The sequence below is a fragment of the Spermophilus citellus genome (assembly GCF_964194105.1).
Source record: "Spermophilus citellus genome assembly, chromosome: 12".
In the NCBI taxonomy this organism is placed as follows: Eukaryota; Metazoa; Chordata; class Mammalia; order Rodentia; family Sciuridae; genus Spermophilus; species Spermophilus citellus.
In genome coordinates, this window is record NC_138198.1 from 42,864,647 (window position 1) to 42,884,066 (window position 19,420).

The following is a 19,420-nucleotide window of genomic DNA, read 5'->3' on the forward strand; positions in this document are numbered from 1 at the left end:
TCTTGTGGAAAAACTTCCTTCTCCCCAGGAAGACGGGCTTGAGAATGGTCATGGTAGTAGTACTTGTCAAAGAAAGGGTGGGGAGGATGTTATCTGAGTTGTTCTTTGCCACAAAGGTGGGCAAATAAGCTGTGACTGAATCATAATGATAGTTTTAGTGTCTCAAATGGAGACAGGGACCACCAGAGAGAGGGCAAAGGTGCAGCCGGCCTTCGATCCTGGCCTGACAGCAGGCCCAGGAGGCTTGGTGTGAGCCACCCTCCGCCAGTATCAGCTTTGCATTGTTGATGTCAGGGTGCCCTGTGTGTGTTCTCATGTCTTTAGCACAGGGCAAAAACACCTGAATTGAGTGCGATTACCATTCCCACCCTTGCAAATCACCAGTGAAACCTCTCTTGTTCAGAGAGCCAACGTGACGTCATCTTGTTGGAGCTCAGTCTCCTCTCCTAAATGGTAGCCCCAAAATTGCCTGCAGCCCCCAGTCGCCTGTGTGCTTTCCCACCTGACTCAGATTGACTTCTGGTCATCACATCAATAGATCCCAGTTCCAGCCAGGTGTGGTGGTGCACACCTATAATCCCAGCTGCTTAGGAGGCTAAGGCATGAGGATCCTGAGTTTGAGGCCAGCCTGGGCAACTTAGTAAGACTGACTTAGGAACAAATAGAAAAGCTAGGGATGTCGCTCAATGGCAGAGCTACCCTGAGTACCACGTACCTTAAAAAAAAAAAAAAAAAAAAAAAAAAAAAAAAGGATTCCAAAAGATCCCAGTGTCTACCTCTGGGCATCATTTTGGTATCTGGTAGGACACTGTGAGAGGAACATGGAACTCCCTAATGCAATGTTACTGTGACAGTGTGGCCGCCCAGGTCTTTTTTCCAGAGTAGTTGCTTTGACAGGAGATCTGCCCTCAGTTTTCCCTAGTCACTTTGTTTCTTCTTGCAGGCAGGGCTTCCCCTCCCCTCCTGATCTTGCAGGCATAGCTCTCCATCTGTTTTCTTCACTTCCCTACTCTCCCGCTTTCTCTCTTTTCTCTCTTTGTGTCTTATTCTATTTTTCAGTCCCTGACACAGGAGGCTCTTATCAGGGCTAAACACCCTGGCAGCTGCTAACTAGAACACAGGTCTGGTCCCCCAAAGTAGTTGGCAGGCCCACGTGAAAAGGGGGGTTTGAGTCCCCTGGCATGTAGGAAGCAGGGGAGTTTGAGAGCCCTAGACTCCTCACCTTTTCTTTCTCTAGGGAGAGGAATTCTATTTATTTTTCAAAACTGGGTGGCACCACCAGGACTAGGACCTCTTGGTCATAAACAAACTCTCAACAACCTGCTCTCACAGGTCCTTTCCCATCAAGGCTGAATTCAGGGTCCTCTGCCCTTTCTGCCCCTCTGATGCCTTCCTTCCATTGCCATCTCCTTAGTGGCACCAGTCCCCTCCTGCCCCTCCACTCCACCCTGAGAAACCAGCCCTGACCTTTCCTGGGAGACTTTATTCTTGGACAAAATTAGGACCAGCTAATGGGGTTTATACTCTGAGAGAAGTACCTAATGGAGAAGGAAGTCTCAGTGGCGAGTCTGTCCTTTTCCTAACAGATTTGGATTATGTGAGGAAAGATTCTGGGATGAATTCATAAAGCTAATTCATCTCGGCTTACCTGGCGAGATGTGATGGTAGACCTGGCTCATTGTTGCCCTGCAGGTGGGAGGCTAGAATTAGATGCTAAGGAATAGGCATGGCTGATGGGTATGTATCATCCCCCAGGTGGCAGCGTATGCAAGGCAGGCAGCGATGCCATCCTAGGTGTTACAGCTTTGCTGTCCATAGGGAGTAGACAGAGCACTCTGTCACCCGCTTTGCAGAGGGCAGGAAGCGATACACGGTTAAACCTGTGAATTGTGACGGAGTCCAGTTGCATTCTTTTTTTTTTTTTTCCTTTTTAGTTGTAGATGGACACAATACTTTATTTACTTGTGTGGTGCTGAGGATTGAACCCAGTGCCTCACACATGTGAGGCAAGCACTCTGCCACTGAGCCACAACCCTCATCCTAGCTGCATTCTTAAACAGGCTGACAGAAGGTTTCATAAAATACACTCTCCCTCTGACTCAGCAGAGAGAGAGACCCTGATAGTCATGGCTTCAATCTCTCAATCAGCCCCAGATATTAGGAGAAAATTGCAAAAATTAGAACAGGGACATCAAACTCCTGTCGCCACTCTGGTTAATGAGGCCTTGAAGGTATTTAATAATAGAGACAGGGCAGAAGCAAACTGGGGTAAGTTATTGGCTGAAAAAGAAACAAAACCCCCAGCTTTTACATGCCTTATTACAGTCCCCTCCAGGTGACCTTAAGAAACAGCCCTCTCAGAAGTTTGGAAGTCATTGATAGCCCCTGGGGCCCACTCAGTGTGCTTACTGACACCAGAAAGGCCATAGGCAGTGGGAGTTCCCTGGTCGTCCAGATGGGGCGCACCTGGGTGGCACCCCAGCTCAAGGCCTCTGTGGGCACTGCTGGAAGATGAATCTGGGGGAGTGGTGGGCCTGAGCGCTGCTGCAGCTCCGCATCGATCATGCTCACTGTGGCGGGTAGGAAAAGTAAGTCACTTGTCCACCTAGAGCTGTCTCTTCTGTCCTGCCTCAGCTTGCTGGTCGTCTTCAAGCCTGGATATTCCATGGTAGGAATAGATGGTGGACCTCAGTGGAGACACTTCACTTTTCTTCTTACTTGCAAAATGGCTCTCCAGCTGCCTCCCATTCCTATCTTTATGTTCCAGAATGTCCTGTCCTTTTGTTAGGAAAAAACCTACTAAAAAGATTAGGAGCAAGCATCTCATTAACTAGAAGCCAGATTCAGGTAGAAGAGCCCCAGTGCCAGGCATTCCTCTGGGGTGGACTCTAGTGACGGCTCACTCAGTAGAGAGACCTGTACATGAAGCATGGGAGGGAGACAGACAGAGCTTCCCACTGGGCTCCAGGTGCCAGAGGGCGTCTGACCAGGTAAAGACAGCTGGTTACACCCCTGCCTGGCCTTCCCAACTTAGAAGTCCTTTCATATGTGACATTTGTGAAAGGCTGGGTTTAGCTTTAAGGGCTCTAACCCCCAAATTGGGCCTGTAGCCTATTCTCCAAGCAGATCCAGTGATATCATCAGTACTGCAGTCAACCAGACCTAGAAGATGGCCTCTTGACAATGCTGAGGTTGAGTGGTTTGTAGATGGGAGTAGTTTTTAAAAGGGCATCAAAATGACCACCCTGCAAGTATTTGGGCTCTCTGCCAAAAATTCCCTACACTCCCTGTGTGTACTTCCCTGTGTGCTCTTCTAGTTACCACCCTCCCTGTCTCCACCATAGCCAGGCTCCCAAATAGTAGTGCACAGCGTCTTCCTGTCTTACCATCATTAGTCAGCCAGCTCTTAATTGAACTCTTAATTGGTCACACTTTGACCTGCCTGCATCTCTCTAATAATTAGTCCTGGCAAAAAAAGTTTACCTCATCTCAAACCCAGAAGGGTGGCTTTGGTCCTCCTGTTACTTGATTCCTCTTAAATGGTGTGATCAGCTACCCACTTCTTGAAACTTTGGATTTCCTTGGTTTCTGTGACATCTGTTTCCTTTGTTTTACCTTATTCAGGAAACTTCCCTGCTTGGTATTGTGCTAGGTGTCTGGGTTGCAAAGATGTTATAGCCATAGATCGTTCAGGACTAAGAGGTTTAGGCAGATTTCTGAAATTTTCCTACCCTTTTCAGGTTGTTTTGCTGCCTTTTTGATTCTCAGCACTGTGTGGAAATGCTTTAAAGACACTGCTCAGAAAGGTGGAGGTTCAGTAAGACTAGCCTTGGAGGGGCTGGGGATGTGGCTCAAGCGGTAGCGCGCTCGCCTGGCATGCGTGCCGCCCGGGTTTGATCCTCAGCACCACATACCAACAAAGATGTTGTGTCCGCCGAGAACTAAAAAATAAATATTAAAAATTCTCTCTCTCTCTCTCCCTCCCTCCCTCTCTCTCCTCTCTCACTCTCTCTTAAAAAAAAAAAAAAAAAAAAAAAAAGACTAGCCTTGGAGACAACAGGGACTGCGCAGAAAGGAGCTCCCAGGGAGAACAGAGCTGAGAGACTGAGTGGACAGTTGACAGATGGAGGTGGCAGGAAAGACAGACCCTTGCATCAGAGCAGCCTCAGGGCCATAACTTGGAAAAATCTCTGTGCATTCCTTGACCTCAAGAACTGTCTCTAGTTTGCGCTCTGGGCAGGGCATACCTCTGAGCTACACTCCTGGTCTGAGACTGTTTCTGCTTTCAAAGATTGTGTTTTCCCTGAACAGAGAAAGCCTGCAGGTTAAGAAGGTTGAGTGAGATTGGCTTGGATTTTAAGGGATCTGTGTGACCTTCTTGGGTGCTGGAGATTGAAGACGCTCCCTAAAGTGTGCTGGGCAGGGTGGGCCTCGGCAGTGCTCACTTTCCTGGGCTGTCCCTTAGAAAGAATCTGAGCTGACGTGATCCAGAGAACAAGGCACACTTCGTTAACTAGGTCATTGATCGCTGTCCTGTGTCAGCTTCCTGTGTCCTCCTTGTGCTTAGTGGACTTTTTAAAAGTTGCTGTTTATCTGACCTGTGCTGAGGAAAGGGGTTTGGGTAACTTTTGAGGCCCATGGAGCTGTGTGCAGAGGCCAGCGTTGGGTTGGTAAGAGGGAGGTTGCTCTGAAAGTGTCTTAAGTGCTAGAAGGACATCTGAACTTCCAGCTCTGCAGAATGTGGGAACAAGGTGTGCGCGTGGGAGGAATGAAAGGGTCAGATCCCAGGTCTCAGTGCGAACAAGGTGAGGGAGTGCGTTTGAGAGGAGACTGCAGGCCGCTTTCCAGATGACTGGCCTTGCACCAGCTGTGGGGGTGGGGTGTACTTGGTGCCTACAGGGAGTGAGGGCTGGGCAGGGCGGAAGACTGGCCTCCAGAGCTGCCCAGCTATGCCAGTGCATCAGCACCTCAGCTTTAGGTCTGCGGCCACAGCTGTCAGTAGGGGTCTCTGAGCCTCTATGCAGGCCCTGTCCCAACCTGACTCTAATGCTTCTCTGTTGGAGCTCATATTTTATCATGGGGGTAGGTGGGGGTGTGAACAGGACAGACAAGATCAAGACAAAGACCAGGTACTGTTGTCAAACAGGGGGCAGGCGGGAGCACCCTGGGCCTGGGTGCTGAAGTTAAGGTGGGCAAGTGCTCCACCACTGGGCTGTGTCCCCAGCCCTGTGTTTTCTGAATGTGTTCGGCCCTGTGCATTTCAAACCCAGGGAGAGCAGGTTGTGATTCATAGATGTGACTGGACCAGTCTGATCCAAGTGACCTTGGAGGAAAGCTGGCCAGGCTTTTGGCTCCATGGCAGGTTCTAGAAAGAGTCTCATGTTGGCTGCTTGTGTGCCCTAGGAAGACCTGGAAGCCCTGATAGCCCATTTCCAGACACTGGATGCCAGGAAGACCCAGGTCACCGAGACACCGTGTTCCCCGCCCTCTCCACGGTAAGCGGGCAGGCTTCCCTGCCTTCTAGTTCTGTTTCCCTCTCTTCCCTAAGTTGAAAAGTGACTTGACATGGATACATGTTCTCAGGAATGATTGAACACTCTGAACATTTCCCATGAGCACTTGCTGTGGGTCACTTGCCTCTGCAAAGCTGGGGACAGGCTGTGAGCTCTGCTGTCCTGTAGGGGTCTGGGGGTATGGCTCAACACGGCTGCTCCTCTTAGAGTGGGTTTGAAGGCACTATAGTTGGTGGCACCCATGGGTGAGTATCACCCCCCCAAGCTATTGTTTGGCTCTGAAGGTTTTTAAAAGTGTTTTAAAACATCACAGGTGTTTGTTCTGCTGCCTTTAAGTTCTCACTTGAAGCTTATTAGATATACATTGCCATTTTAAGTGAGCGTATTAATGGTGAAGGAAATCTCAGGTCTCTTGCAGGACTTCAGACACCCATGGATAGAGTTGGTGTGGGCTGAAATGAGCAGGCATTGGTTTCCCTCTGGCTGCTTCCTCCTAATTTCTGAGTGCTGATTATTTTCTGCTTCTGTCTAGGACCCTCTGCTTCTCTGTTGGTTACTCACAGAGCAGAGGCAGGACATTGAGTGCATCAAGCTCTTTAGTTCCTAACCTAGGGAGGCCCAGCATCCTCATGAGAAGATGATGCAGCCTTCAGAGTAGGGAAACGTGTAATTGCCAAACATGTAACCTAGGCTTGTTTTGTTCACTTGAGAAATGTTTGCTTCAGTCCTCAGAATGAGATGCAGCTTGTAGGTCCCGCCTGGTGGCGTGTCAGCCTGGGCCAGCCTTCAGGAAGTTGGCTCTGCTGTGCGGTCTTTGCCTCAGCAAAGTCAGGACTGGCTCTGTGCCTGCATCCCTGGGCCCTTGGGCTGGTGGCAGGGTGCAGTGAGCCCCTGAGCAGAGTGCTGGTGGTGGAGCAGCCCCAGGCACACGTCCTGTTATTGTTTAGTTCATTCTGCTGGGGACTGGGTTTTATTTTTCCTTTAGTTGGTATGTTTTCTTTGGTAGATGGACATTTTCATTTGAGTGGTTGAAGCAGATTGGATATTTTTAAGGCTTCTTTGTGGGTACTGGTGCTCCTGAGGAAAGCTACTTGGAACATGGGTTGTTATTATTATTAGTTTTGATGATGTATTAGAACTTTTTCTAAAGAAAAAGCTTGTCCCAAAAGTCAGATTAAATGCCAAGTATATAAAGTGCTGGCTGTCCCTGTGCCAGCTGGGCTTGCCTGCCAGGCAGAGGGAGCTGGTGTTGGATCATATGGTGAGATGAAGACCTTGTTTGGTAGCCTTCATAACTTCTGACCTCCCTCCTCTCAGCTGTGTATCATTAGGAACCCTTGACAGTTACAGGTTCCTAAGAAGCATGGCCCTGAGTGTGGCCCAGGTGTGGCCTAGGGCCAAGGACGCTGCACTCACTGGTGTCTGTGCCTCTTGCTGCCTGTGCCTAGGTGGTGCCTGGGTACAGTGGGGCCTTGTTGCTACTTTCTGCTTTAGGCCTCATACAGATTCTTATGTTAGATACTTTGCCACAGAGAACTAAGACATGTTAAAAGAGAAAACTAAACAAAACAAAACTGGGGGTGGGTGGGAAGCATTGTTCTTTTCTAAAAACGTGTCATTGTGGTTGTGTGTGTGACACAGTTTGCCGTTTTAACCTTTTCTTCAGTTCTGTGGCGTAACTCGCATTCACAGTGCTGTGCAGCCATCTGCATGGCCGAGTATCACATCCTGCCCTGTACAATATGGCTCCCTGTCCTGCTGCCCTGCTCGCGTCGTCTCCTGGGATGTGGAGGCTGTTCAGATGCTGGCACCACACCATGTTGGCATTGGGGCTTGGCCTTATCTACCTTGTGCTGGTGGATGCTTGTGAGCAATGCTGTGGTGGACATGGCTGCAGCTGTCCCCTGGAGTTTCCACCTGGGGGGCTGCCGATTCATGACGTAGCTCTGGATTTAGCTTCTGAGGGATGCCAGACTGTTCCCTTGCAGCTGCACTGTTTTAATGCTGGTCTCTTTACTGGGAAATTTCCCAGACTGTGAAATCTTTCTGTGCATAATAAATCTCCAAGAGAAAAATAGAGGTTTCAGATTTCCCCAGTTGCTTGACTTTGAAATGGCTTTCCCTTTGAGAAGCAGCTTCTGGAATGAGTAGTGTGGACCCACCTGGGGACTCCACTGTCAAGGATGCTGAGAGCAGGGCATTCTGCCACAGCCATGGCCTCTTGTCCTGCTTTCTACTGAAGTAGTCAGAATGTGTGTGCAGCTTCCCCAATGGCTATTATTTTGTCCTGTGTATGCAGGAAATAGAGAGTTATTGACATTTTCTTGGCAGAAGGCCCCTGGGACATACTGGGCTTTAGGAGCAGCTTCGATTATGATTTAAGGGGCTAGACCCCCAACAGGGCAGGTCTGGCAGAGGCAGCGTGGTCAGAGGTCTGAGCTTCTGCCTGCCTGCTCGCTCATGTTTTCAGCCAGTTCTGAGTGAGGTGGCCCAGACCAGGGCTCTTCAGGTGCATGAACTTGGTATCTGGCTGATGGCCTCAGGATGGCCCCAGGGCCTGCTGTCTCTGGTAAAGCATGCTCATGGAAAGGAGCCTGGCCTAGCATGGCGTTGTGTGCTCATCTCTGCTTCATGTCTATTGCAGGTTAAATGCCTCCCTGTCCGCTCACCCTGAGAAAGATGAGTCAATCCTTTTTGGAGGTGAATATTTCAATGGCCAAAAAGTAAAGTATACCTTTTTTCTTTTCCTCTCAACTTTTCTTGGGTGTCATTTGAAGCATAGTTAACTGAAAGCAGTGATATGAGCGTCACCTTCACGATCCTCTCTTACATCCTACTTCCTGGGTGTCAGGCCTGGTGCATCCTTGACAGTCACCAGGGCCAGTCGGGGACTGAGTGACTGCAGGCAGAGTTCTGCAGGGTGTTTGTCCCCAGCACTGCCTGCAGAGGTGGGCCTGCTTGGTTCTCTGGTGGTTGCCGGGACTGCTCTTCCTTGTGGTGGCTTTTCACGTTCCTACCCTTCAACTTTGGTTTCCGGTGCTGGGAATGGATCCCACGGGGCTGCGCACGCCAGGCAAGCTCTCTTCCACTGAGCTGTACATTTCCAGCCTTCAAGGTGGTTCCGAATGAAAAATAATGCTAATAAATTGTGGGGCTTTTATTTTTGAGTAGTCTAGAAAGCCCTGTTCATGAAGCAGAACGCTGTGTTCACTTACCTCTGGCCTGCGAGGAGTTCTGTCAGTTCTTAGCCTTCTCTGCCTTTTCATGCATTCGAAAACTAGATCTGAGCTGGATGCAGTGGCATATGCCTGTAATCCCAGTGACTGGGGAGCTGAGGCAGGAGGATTGTAAGTTCAAGGCCAGCGTCAGCAACTTAGACCCTGTCTCAAAATAAAAAATAAAAAGGATTGGGAATGAAGCTTAGTGGTAGAGCCCTGGATTCAATCCCCAGTGCACCAAATCAGTCAATCTGTCCCCAAAAAGTTAGGCTTGGGTTTGGAGAGTGAGGGTCTGGCTGATCAGCCAAGGCGACTGGTGCCTCAGAGCAGTAAACTGTGAGCATTTGGCTTCTGTCTGCAGGACCTCTGACTTTGTGGGAAAGAGCACCTAAAACAGCCCTTCTGTTTTCTACTTTCAGAGCAGTGTTTAACAGTGGCATGAGATGTCGGTACTCTATTATGAGATGGGCTGTGCTTTAGATGGTTTGCTCAGCTGCGGGCAGATGTCAATATTCTGGGCACGCTTACGGCAGGCTGGCTCAGCTGTGATATGTGGTCGGTTGGGTGTGTCAAATGCCTTTTCACTCAGAGTGGCAAGCAAATTAACCTACAGAAAGTTGTGGGGTGGCTGTCCTGTTGTCCCTGTAGATCTCAGGACCAGCGCCCTACCTGCCTGTGTTGGTTTATAGTCCTTTGTTGGAAGGGACAAGCTTTCTGGGGATTTGTCATAGTGTCCTCCCCACATGCTGTCACTTTCTTGGAGCATGTCATTCATGATACTGAGGTTCCTCTTCCTTCCCACAGACTCTTCTGTATAATGAGCTCTATGTCTACAACATCAAGAAGGACACTTGGACCAAAGTTGACATCCCTGGTCCACCTCCAAGGCGCTGTGCTCACCAGGTAACCAGTACTGACCATCCTCCTTCCTCCCTCTTCCCAGGCTAGAGCCAAGGGTAGACACTTGCAGAATCTGTGGAGGGCAGGTAACCTTGTGCTGATCTTCTTGGGCTCCGCTGTTTTCTAACCTGAACTCTTTACTAAGGTTCTTTGTGCTTGTAGTTCTTTACATGTGAGAAGGGGAGGTGGGGTGAAGATCATGTGAAATACCCACGTGTGAACAACTCATGTCTGGCCTGGCACATGATAGGCTAGTAAAAGGCTTGCTTCTCTTGTAAGTAAGAGAACCCCATAGGCCCAAGATCTGAACTAGGTGTTGCACAGGAGGAGATGGGATATCCAGGAAAAGGGCACTGGAGGAAGGAAAATAATTATTTTAGAATGAAGTGAGTCGTGACAAAGAAGTAGTGTGGAGTTAGCATGTAGTTAGCCTGTTTCTGCTCTTTGCCTCTCTAGGAATGAGTTCCTGGGCTCCATGGGTATGTGGGTCTGTCCATGGTCCTCGCTGCAGCTTTGCCCTGAGAGCAGTGGGGCTCGCTCGCTATCTAGGAGGAAGGCAGGGAGTGGGTGTGAGGCACAGCTCTTCTGCCTGGACTGTGTCGGCAGATAGCTGGCTGTAGTGGAGTCCTAGGAGTGAGAGAGAGTTGGTCTCCTGAGTCACTTGATGGTTGGTTCCCCCAAAGAAAACTGACCAAAACACACTGAAATGAAATTTATTTTCCATAAAGAAAGAATTTAAAAATTCCAGATGGGCCTGGCATACGAACGAACATGGTAACTTATGGGGAAGAGTCAACGTGTACACACTTTTATGAAATAAGTACAATTTCACTGTGTCCATTGAGCCACAGAAACTGTTGGCCTCCTGCTAAGCGACAGCTCCTGCCACTCATCTGTGCAGGCCTTGTAGGAGTCCACTGTGTCCTTGCTAAAGAGAGTTACTGAATGGCTTTTATCTGCCAGGCCCTACTGTGGGTGCTGGGTTGTGGCCACAAGCCTTAGCTGTGTTCCTGTTTCTTGCCTCATCTGGTCCTGAGGGTGTGGGGCATGGATGGACTTGGCTGTCCCTCAGCAGAATCCCAGGCTGGTGGTAGAACCCATTCACAGCATGCTATTTTATGTTGGAGTCTATTGGTTGCTGCTTCTGGCCTTTGGGAAGAGGGTTGTGAACTTCAGGTTTTCCATTTATTCCAGTTAAAACCACAAGGAGGTCCAAATGCCTGGGACACAGACTCATGGGATGAGGAGGAAGTGGGTGCTGAAGGGAAGGCCTTGCTCTGTGCTCTGAGTTGTTGAGGCATGTCCCAGGCGCTTGGTTCCGAGGCTGTGTTTGGCCTCCACTGGACCTGGAGAGTGGTGGTGGTTAGTCAGCTTGAGCAGAGCTTCAGGAGAGCTTCAGGACACCTATGTGCTGCGTATACATCCGGAAGGTGGTGTTTAAAAAAGCTGTTTGTTTACTTCTGACCAAGTACATAAATGGTCACACAGATGATAGCTGGGGGAGTAGACTCTTATCAGTAAGCTGGACCATGCCGAGAACAGATAGTGGTCAGAGAGCCAACTGTGGTCAGTTCCAGCCCAGGACACCTGGGTCTCTCCAGAAGGGCCAGGTTTGTCCTGAGGACTGCGTGATAGTTCCAACCAGACCTTCAAGTTATGTCCTCTAAAAGAAAAACACTGATCCTTATTTGGGAGGGATATCAGAGGAAGCAGTTTTAGTGTGCTTTTAAGTCTTTTAATCCTCAGACTTCCTTCTTGACCCTGAACCTCTTATGTTTTAAGATAAATTTCTTCCTCTGGGTATCTCTTAGCAAATGATTGGTTTTTCTCCTACCTCAGCATGATTCAGAGTACTGTGTGCTGGTGGTTAGGTCAGTTTTAACTGGCAGTGAGCTTATTAAGAGGGTCCTTCTGCCAGACAGTGGTCCATTCTGTTTGTTTAATAATTTCAAAATGGAAAGAACATTGAACTTGTCCTCAGTTGAAATTTTGAGGCTGCTTTGTTGTGCTGGTGATCCCAGGGCCTCACACATACTAGGCATGCGTTCTACCATGGAGCCTTGTCCCCAGCCTTGAAACCTTTGGGTTTGAATTATAAGCTCCTATTGTTAGTGCCCTAGTTAGCCATTTCGTTCTTCTGTTTTTTTCTTAATCAAAAAGTTTTCCTCCATGTTTTTCCTGTTTAATGACTGACAGGTCTATATAATGGTCTTTACCCTGAGAGAGTTGGTTCAAGATATTTGAACGGGCCAGATTATTTGAAATAACTAGAATTTCAGTGTGTGTCTTGCTGAACTAGAATTAACCGTGTCCACCATGTGGCCTGTGTAATGGTTTTATTAATGAGGTTTTAGGCATAAAGTTAGCTAGATGACATCGAAATAAAACACATAGACTTAGTTACCTTATTTATATTGTCAGGTCTGAGACGGCTCCCCTCTCTGGTTTTTTCTTCTAACCGCCCAGCAGGGCAGCAAGGATTACTCAGGGCTAGCAGGAGAGAGAGAGATTGAACACGCCTGGGAGTAGCCTTTTATTGGGGAACAAGAGATTTAGGGGAGAATTTCATCCAATGAAGGTTGAGGGGGGACCGCACTCCAAGGTCAGGGTCAGTGATTGGGCCCCCGGGGTCAGTGGTCAGGCACACCCCCACACGGATGGGCTCTCTCATCAGGAAAGGGCCAGGAAAGCTCCGACACAGCCAGAGCGCCTCAGACCCTTAACGGGAGCCACCCAATCACGTGTCAGAAATGGCTTCCCACAACCGTGTGTTTTGAAAGCAGCATGGGTTCTCTGGTGTCTTTGACACGCACGCAGACTGATTTCTGTGGGAAATCTGGGCAGGTGCTTGGCTCAGGCGTCCTTGGTGCTTTTGGAAGACTCCCCTGGGTGTATGTTTCTTTTGTGAGGGGGGGGGAGCTCTGTATTCCTCAATTCTTTTGGGATGACAAGTAGAGATTTTGTTTTATCATGCATTTCCTTAATAAGTAAAAAAGTAGTTTGGCAGAAGTACAGATTTAGTTTGTCATGGTTTATTTTTACTGTGCTCGTGGTAAGGGTCTTTCTGCAGGTGTGAGTGGAGAGTGGTCCCTGGGCTTTGCTCTTTAGTGGCCACTTGACAGCAAGCCTGGCTTCTTCAGCTCGACCGTTCTGCTTGTGTGGGTGGCCGTAGGTGACCACAGTCCTTTCTGAACCTTTAGGAGATGGTGCTGAAGTTGTGAAGTTTTGGGGACATAATGACTCTATTGCCTTTTATCTAGCAACTCTGAAAGCATTCTTTTTTTATTTTTTTTATTAGTTGTTGATGGACTTTTTATTTATTTATTTATTTATATGTGGTGCTGAGAATAGAACCCAGTGCCTCACACATGTGAAGCAAGCGCTCTACCACTGAGCCACAACCCCAGCCCTGAAAGCATTCTTGAAAGAAAGTAGAAAGGTTCCAGGATACTTAAAAATCTCAGCATTACATCCAAACAGAAACAGTGTTTTCTTTAAGAATTTCTTCTTTTTTTTTTTAAATTCTGATTTGTTTTATATGACAAAGGAATGCATTATAATTCATATTACACATATAGAGCATACTTTTTCATATCTGGTTGTATACAAAGTATATTCAAAGTATATTCACACCATTTGTGTCTTCATACATGTACTTTGGATAATAATGTCCATCTCATTCCACCGTCTTTCCTATCCCCGTGCCCTCTCTCTTCCCCTCCCACCCCTTTGCCCTATCTAGAGTTTTATTTATTTTTATGTGGTGCTGAGGCTCAAACCCAGGGCCTCGCACGTGCTAGACAATTGCTCTACCACTGAACACAACCCCAGCCCCTGATGTTGGTTGTTTTAATCAATCATAGTAATAACCGTTATTTATCAGGTGGCTAGTATGTGCCCAATACTGTTAAAACACTTCATGAACTAGATTTCTTTTTATAGTCATGTTTGTTGAGATATAATTTATATTTGGTACAATTTGTCCTATTTAGTTTTATAGTTATATGAATTTTGACAACACAAATATTAAAAAATGACAACATATATAATGGATATATAGTACTACAGTCAAGATACAGAATATGTTACCTTGTTCTCCTTTCTTTCTTTCTTTTAAATAAATAAATAATAAATAAATTAACCCAATGGATTATCAATATAATTTGCAAAGAAAATAATTGTTAGATATGTCATGTTCATTTTGTTTGTCCTAATAATTCTTTGGAATGTAATGTCTATTTAACACATAGCACACCTCAATTCAGATGAGACATTTCAAATACTCAGTGGCCTCATGTAACCAGTGGCTGCCATATTCCCTCTTTTCTCCATCTTTCACTTTTGGTGAGACATATGCTATAGGCTGCATGATAAGTCCCCTGTTATGTGGTGTCTTGTTGAGTTCCTTCAGAAAGGGACACCAAAGAGATGAACTTAGAATATTCAAAAGTGGAATGAGGTGATTTATTCTTCCCTATAAGACTATTAGACTGTTAAGTTGGTTTCTTCATGCTTCAGTTAGGTCACCTCTACAAGGTTTTCATAATGGCTCTCTCTTCTTTCACCTCCTACCTCTCCAAGTCTACAGAAGGAAAGGTGCTTCACAAAATTTGTTGGTTTCCCTCAACCTTGCCCTTATCTTTATAAATACCTTATTAAACAATTTTTACCCTGATTGATCTCTTTCATCCTTGACTCTTGAATAATGGTTTTTTAATTATAAGAAAGTAAGATATACCTCATCTCATATCACAGGCAATATATATACACATACCAGATTAATTATATGTTAAAATATCATGCATAGAATGCTAAAACTTTTAAAAGAAAATATTTGGTAACTTTTCGAAGAGAAGTGGAAAATTAAAAAATACAAAATAAACAAAAACCTGAAAAATCAGATGACATTGTAGTTAAAATTTTTATGTGTAAAAATTTATCAAAAAGAGTTGAGAGACACGAATTGTGTTACCGGTCATTTTTGTTTGTTATTCAGCTTGACTTGGTTTCTACTTTGGTGGCTTTTCCTTTACTGTAGTTCTTCCCTTTGCGCATTTTCATTGTTCTCTTCATCTCCTCCTTGTGGAATATTTTGCCAAAAATGTTCTGTACTGCAGGCTTTCTTGCTGTAAATTCTTTTAGCCTTTGTTTATCATGGAAGGTTTTTATTTCATCAAATTTGAAGCTTAATTTTGCTGGATGTAAGATTCTTGGTTGGCATTCATTATCTTTTAGAGCTTGGTGTATGTTGTTCCCGGATCTCCTGGATTTCAGGGTCTGCGTTGAAAATTCTCCTGAGATCCGAACTGGTCTTCCCTTATAAATAATCTGATTTTTCTCTCTTGTGGCCTTTAAAATTCTATCCTTAATCTGTATACTGGGCATTTTCATGTGTCTTGGTGTACATCTGTTGTAATTTTGTACACTTGGTGTCCCATAGGCCTCTTGTATTTGATTTTCTAGTTCATTCCTCATGCTTGGGAAATTTTCTGATATATTTCATTGAAGAGATTGTGCATTTCTTTGGTTTGAATCTCTGAGCCTTCCTCCATCCCAATGAATTTAAATCTGGTCTTTTGATGGTATCCCATAATTCTTGGATGTTCTGTTTGTGGTTTCTTACCATCTTTACTGTGAGGTCAACTTTATTTTCAAGATTGTATATTTTATCCTCATTGTCTGAGGTCCTGTCTTCCAGGTGGTCTAGTCTGTTGGTAATACTATCTGTTGAGTTTTTAATTGGCTTATTGTTTCTTTCATTTCAAGGATTTCTGTTTGTTTGTTTTTCCCCCCAGTAATCTTTCTTTCTTCAAGTAATCTCTTGCAGCCTGTGTTTGCTCTCTTATCTCTTTGTTCTCTTATCTCTTTGTTTTTGCCTGTATCTGCTCCCTTAGGTCATTCTTTAACTCCCAGGTCGCTTTTTTTTTTTTTATAATATTTTATTGTTGGTTGTTCAAAACATTACATAGTTCTTAATATACCATATTTCACAGATTGATTCAAGTGGGTTATGAACTCCCATTTTTTACCCCGTATACAGATTGCTGTGTCACATCAGTTACATTTCCATTGATTTATAAATTGCCTTTCTAGTGACTGATGTATTCTGCTGTCTATCCCATTCTCCACTATCCCCCCTCCCCTCCCCTCCCCTCCCCTCCCCTCCCCTTCTCTCTCTCCACCCCCTCTACTAAAAATCGTTTCTTCCACTTATATAATTTTTATCCTACTCCTCCTTTCCTCTTATATGTAATTGTGTATAACCCTGAGGCTCACCTTCCAATTCCATGCAATTTCCCTTAACTCTCCCTTTCCCTCCCGCCTATCATCCCTGTTTAATGTTAATCTTCTTCTCCAGCTCTTCCTCTCTACCCTGTCCTTGGTTACTCCCCTTATATCAAAGAAGACATTTGGCATTTGTTTTTTAAGGATTGGCTAGCTTCACTTAGCATAATCTGCTCTAATGCCATCCATTTCCCTCCAAATTCTATGATTTTGTCATTTCTTAATGCAGAGTAATACTCCATACGCTTTAGTTATGTGTGTTCTGAACTCCTTCTCTGACATTTCACCTACTGCTCTATCTATGGTGTCTATTGTTGTGGTATCTCGGTTTGTTGGGGACACTTTCCTCCCTTGTTTTTTCATGATGTCTATGTGTCTTCCTCCCCTGCAGTGTAGATCCGAGGTATCACAGCTTCTGCCCTATTGTCTTATAGTGTCCCCATAGGTTACCAATACCTCACTTTTAAAGGAGAGATCAATATTACAGCACTCAGTGTGCCCAACGTGCAGCCATATATCAGTTAGCTTCTGTTTTTACATTTAGAGTTTTGTCACTATAATCAGAAATGATGAGTTTGGTTATCTTCTACCTTATAGTCAATAGGTTTGTGACATGGTTTACAGTTTCTGGTGGTGGAAGGGGGGGGGGGCTAGAGGGTTGGCTGAGATGTTCATGAGGTAGGATGTGGAATATGGAGGTATTAGATTATATGACTAGTGAGAGGGTGATCATAAGAAGGTGGCTGTTAGTAGGAGAAACAAGAGAGAGGCCACCCCAAGCAAGACTCCCTGTCACCTCAGCAACAGGATAACTGTTAGCACCCCTAGTAGAGAAACCTCTGGTGCAGCCAGGCCCACAGGGACCTTGGTGACATCTTACCAGGTCCTGATTGTTGTCCCTTGACAGAAGCGGCGCTATCCCAGTTACATGGCAGTGGCAGCCTGAAGCCTATATAGGCACTTGATATTGGGCTGTGGAGCCATGCTTTGGTGAAAAAGGGACCCCAGCCCTGGTGGCTGGCTCTCCGAATCTCCAGGCTGCAAGGGTGATGGTGGTGGTTGTGGTGGGGGGCAGGCCTTTCCTCTGGATCTTCAGACTGCCATGTCGGATTTGTTGATTTCTGTTTACAATTTTTCTTTTCAATAATTCCTACACTTTGTTGTTTCCTTCCTTTCACTTTGAGTCTGATTTGTTTTTTCTAGGCTTCTAAGGTGGAGGCCTGACTTCTTTCAGATGGTTCCTAACAGCACTTAAAAGCTGTGCATGTCCCTCTGGACATTGCCTCACTGCTCCTTGTACACTGGACCTGCTGCTGTGTTTTGTGTCACTCTGATTGAAGTAAGGTGCTTTAGATGTCTTCTTTGACCCATGGTTACAGAGGTTAGAAGGGTGTTGTTTAATTTATGAATATTTGGGGATTTTTCAAGAGGCCTGTTGTTATTCGTGTCTAATTCTGTTGTGGAGAGCACCTTGTATGATTCAGTCCTTTCATGTTTGAGATTTACTTTTTGGCCTAAATCGTCCTGTCTGGGTGCCTGTCCTGTGCGGGTTGCTGAAGCACTTGTTTTCTCTAGCTGTTGTATACAGCGCCTTGTTAGGTGGGGTGGCTGGTGGTGGTTAGTTCTTCCCTGGTCTTGCTGACTCTGCCTGATGACCTTAGCTGTCCTCAGGTTCCTTTGTCTGCGGTTACAGAGCTGCCTCCTTATCGCTGGGCTGCCTCCTTATCTCAGGCTCAGGATTGCCTGCTACAACTTTTTCCTTCCTCTGACTCTTGACCTTTTTGACCCCTGACTATTTAAAGTGCACTTCTTGTGAACAGTGCTATGATTGTGTTGTGTTTCACATCAGCTCCCAACTCTGTGGTCTTTGCTTTTTAATTGGTGTGTATTCTTCTCATCTTCAGTGTAATTACTGATTCTGTCATCAGGTTCCTGCTGTTTCGTCCCAGCTGTTCTGTATTTCTATACTTTGTGTTTCTTCCTGCCTTCTTTTGCCTTTTAATATCTCATTTTAATTTTCCTCTTGGCTTATCAGCAGTTCCCCATTTGTTTTGTTTTAGTGATTGCTCTGTGGTTTCCAGTGTACTTGCTCATCTTATGGTGGTCTGTTTCAAATACTGTGCCACGTCTCATAAACTGGAAGAACTATGGTGGAGGCCCACATGTTTCCTTCTGTTCTTTGTGCTATTATTGACAAATATCTTCTGTGTATTTTATAAACCTTACAATGCAGTGTTACTCTTTTTGATTTAGACTTGTTTTTTAAAGAAATTTTAAAAGGAGAAAGAATCTTATGTTGACTTATTTACCTTTTCCAGCATCCTTCATTCCTTTGTATAAATCCAGGTTTTCTGTTGGTAATGTCCCCAGTCTGAAGAACGTCTCTGGTCATTTCTTGAACAGGTCTGCTGCAAACAAGTTTTTTTCAGCTTTGCTAGAGAAAAATGTCTTCATTTTGAAGGTTATTTTTGCTGGATATGGAATTCTGTTAACAGTATTCTTTGAGCATTTGAGAGAGGTCCTGTTTTATGATATTTTTTTCTTTTGAGAGGCTCATGGTTGTTTGTGTGTGTGTGTGTGTGTGTGTGTGTGTGTGTGTGTGTGTGTATGTGTGCGTGCTGGGTGGGCCCAAGCCTTGAGCCTGCTGTGCAAACCTCTACCTTTGACCCCCCACCCCCACCCCCACCCCACGGCTCCAGCCTTAGCTCTCCTGTACCAGGCTGCCCATTTGGCCGTTCGTTCTTAACTTGCCTGTGTGTTTCATACCTGTCTTTCCTTCCCAAGGATGCTTAAAAGATTTCTCTTCATTATTGCTTTTCCTTCAGTTCAGTTTTGCTCTATCTTTGATTTTCTTTGAGTTGCATATATGTTAGACTGTTTAATGTTATCCAGCCTGATAATCTTTCCCTCTCCCACTCTGGTTTTTTAAGAATTTCTGTTTAATTTGGTGTAGTTTCTGTTTGTCGTCTCCAGGATCAGTCTGTGCTCTGTGAACTAATGAAACGTATTTCATTCTGTAGTCTGTATTGAAAAGCCCTAGCACTTGTGTGGTTCTTGATCACAGCTTCTATTTCTCTTATGTTGTTTTCTTTTAAATCTTTGAACATAGTGTGTGTTTTAAAGTCCTTGTCTGCCAGTTCTCCCATCTTTGCCACTTTGACCACTGTGCCAACTAGCCACTTCTAGGGCAGTTCCGTGGACTGAGCTTTCTCCTTCCTGGGTTCACATTTTCCTACCACTATTCTGTGGTTAGGTGCTGGGCTTTGTAAAAGCTGCCTGTTTCCATCTTTCAGCAGAGGGTGAGTATTGTCTTGAGTGGACTGTGAGAGTGGTGGCCTGATCAGTCCATCCTGGTTTGAGTGGACTGACTGGACTGGGTGGTAACTGTAGGCAAGTAGGCGTGGCTGAGGAGGTGAGTTCTCTGCCCCGTGACCCTTCCCCCTTCTGCTTCCTGATGACCATCATGAACTTGGAGCTGTCCTCTGCTGGGCCCTTCCCCGTGAT

At 45.8% G+C, this 19,420-nt stretch overlaps 1 long non-coding RNA gene and 1 pseudogene across 4 annotated transcripts in view; both read left to right on the forward strand.

Moving 5' to 3' along the window:
* Positions 1 to 19,420, forward strand: part of LOC308631712 — an 895,537-nt gene that overhangs the window by 811,393 nt on the left and 64,724 nt on the right. The gene's annotated exons all lie outside the window — the stretch shown is intronic.
* Positions 1 to 19,420, forward strand: part of LOC308631575 (kelch domain-containing protein 4-like) — a 42,089-nt pseudogene that overhangs the window by 2,007 nt on the left and 20,662 nt on the right. Inside the window, exons 2-4 of the transcript XR_014024320.1 lie at positions 5,404 to 5,495; positions 8,158 to 8,236; positions 9,536 to 9,634. The product of XR_014024320.1 is annotated as a kelch domain-containing protein 4-like (transcript). The remainder of the gene's footprint in view (positions 1 to 5,403; positions 5,496 to 8,157; positions 8,237 to 9,535; positions 9,635 to 19,420) is intronic.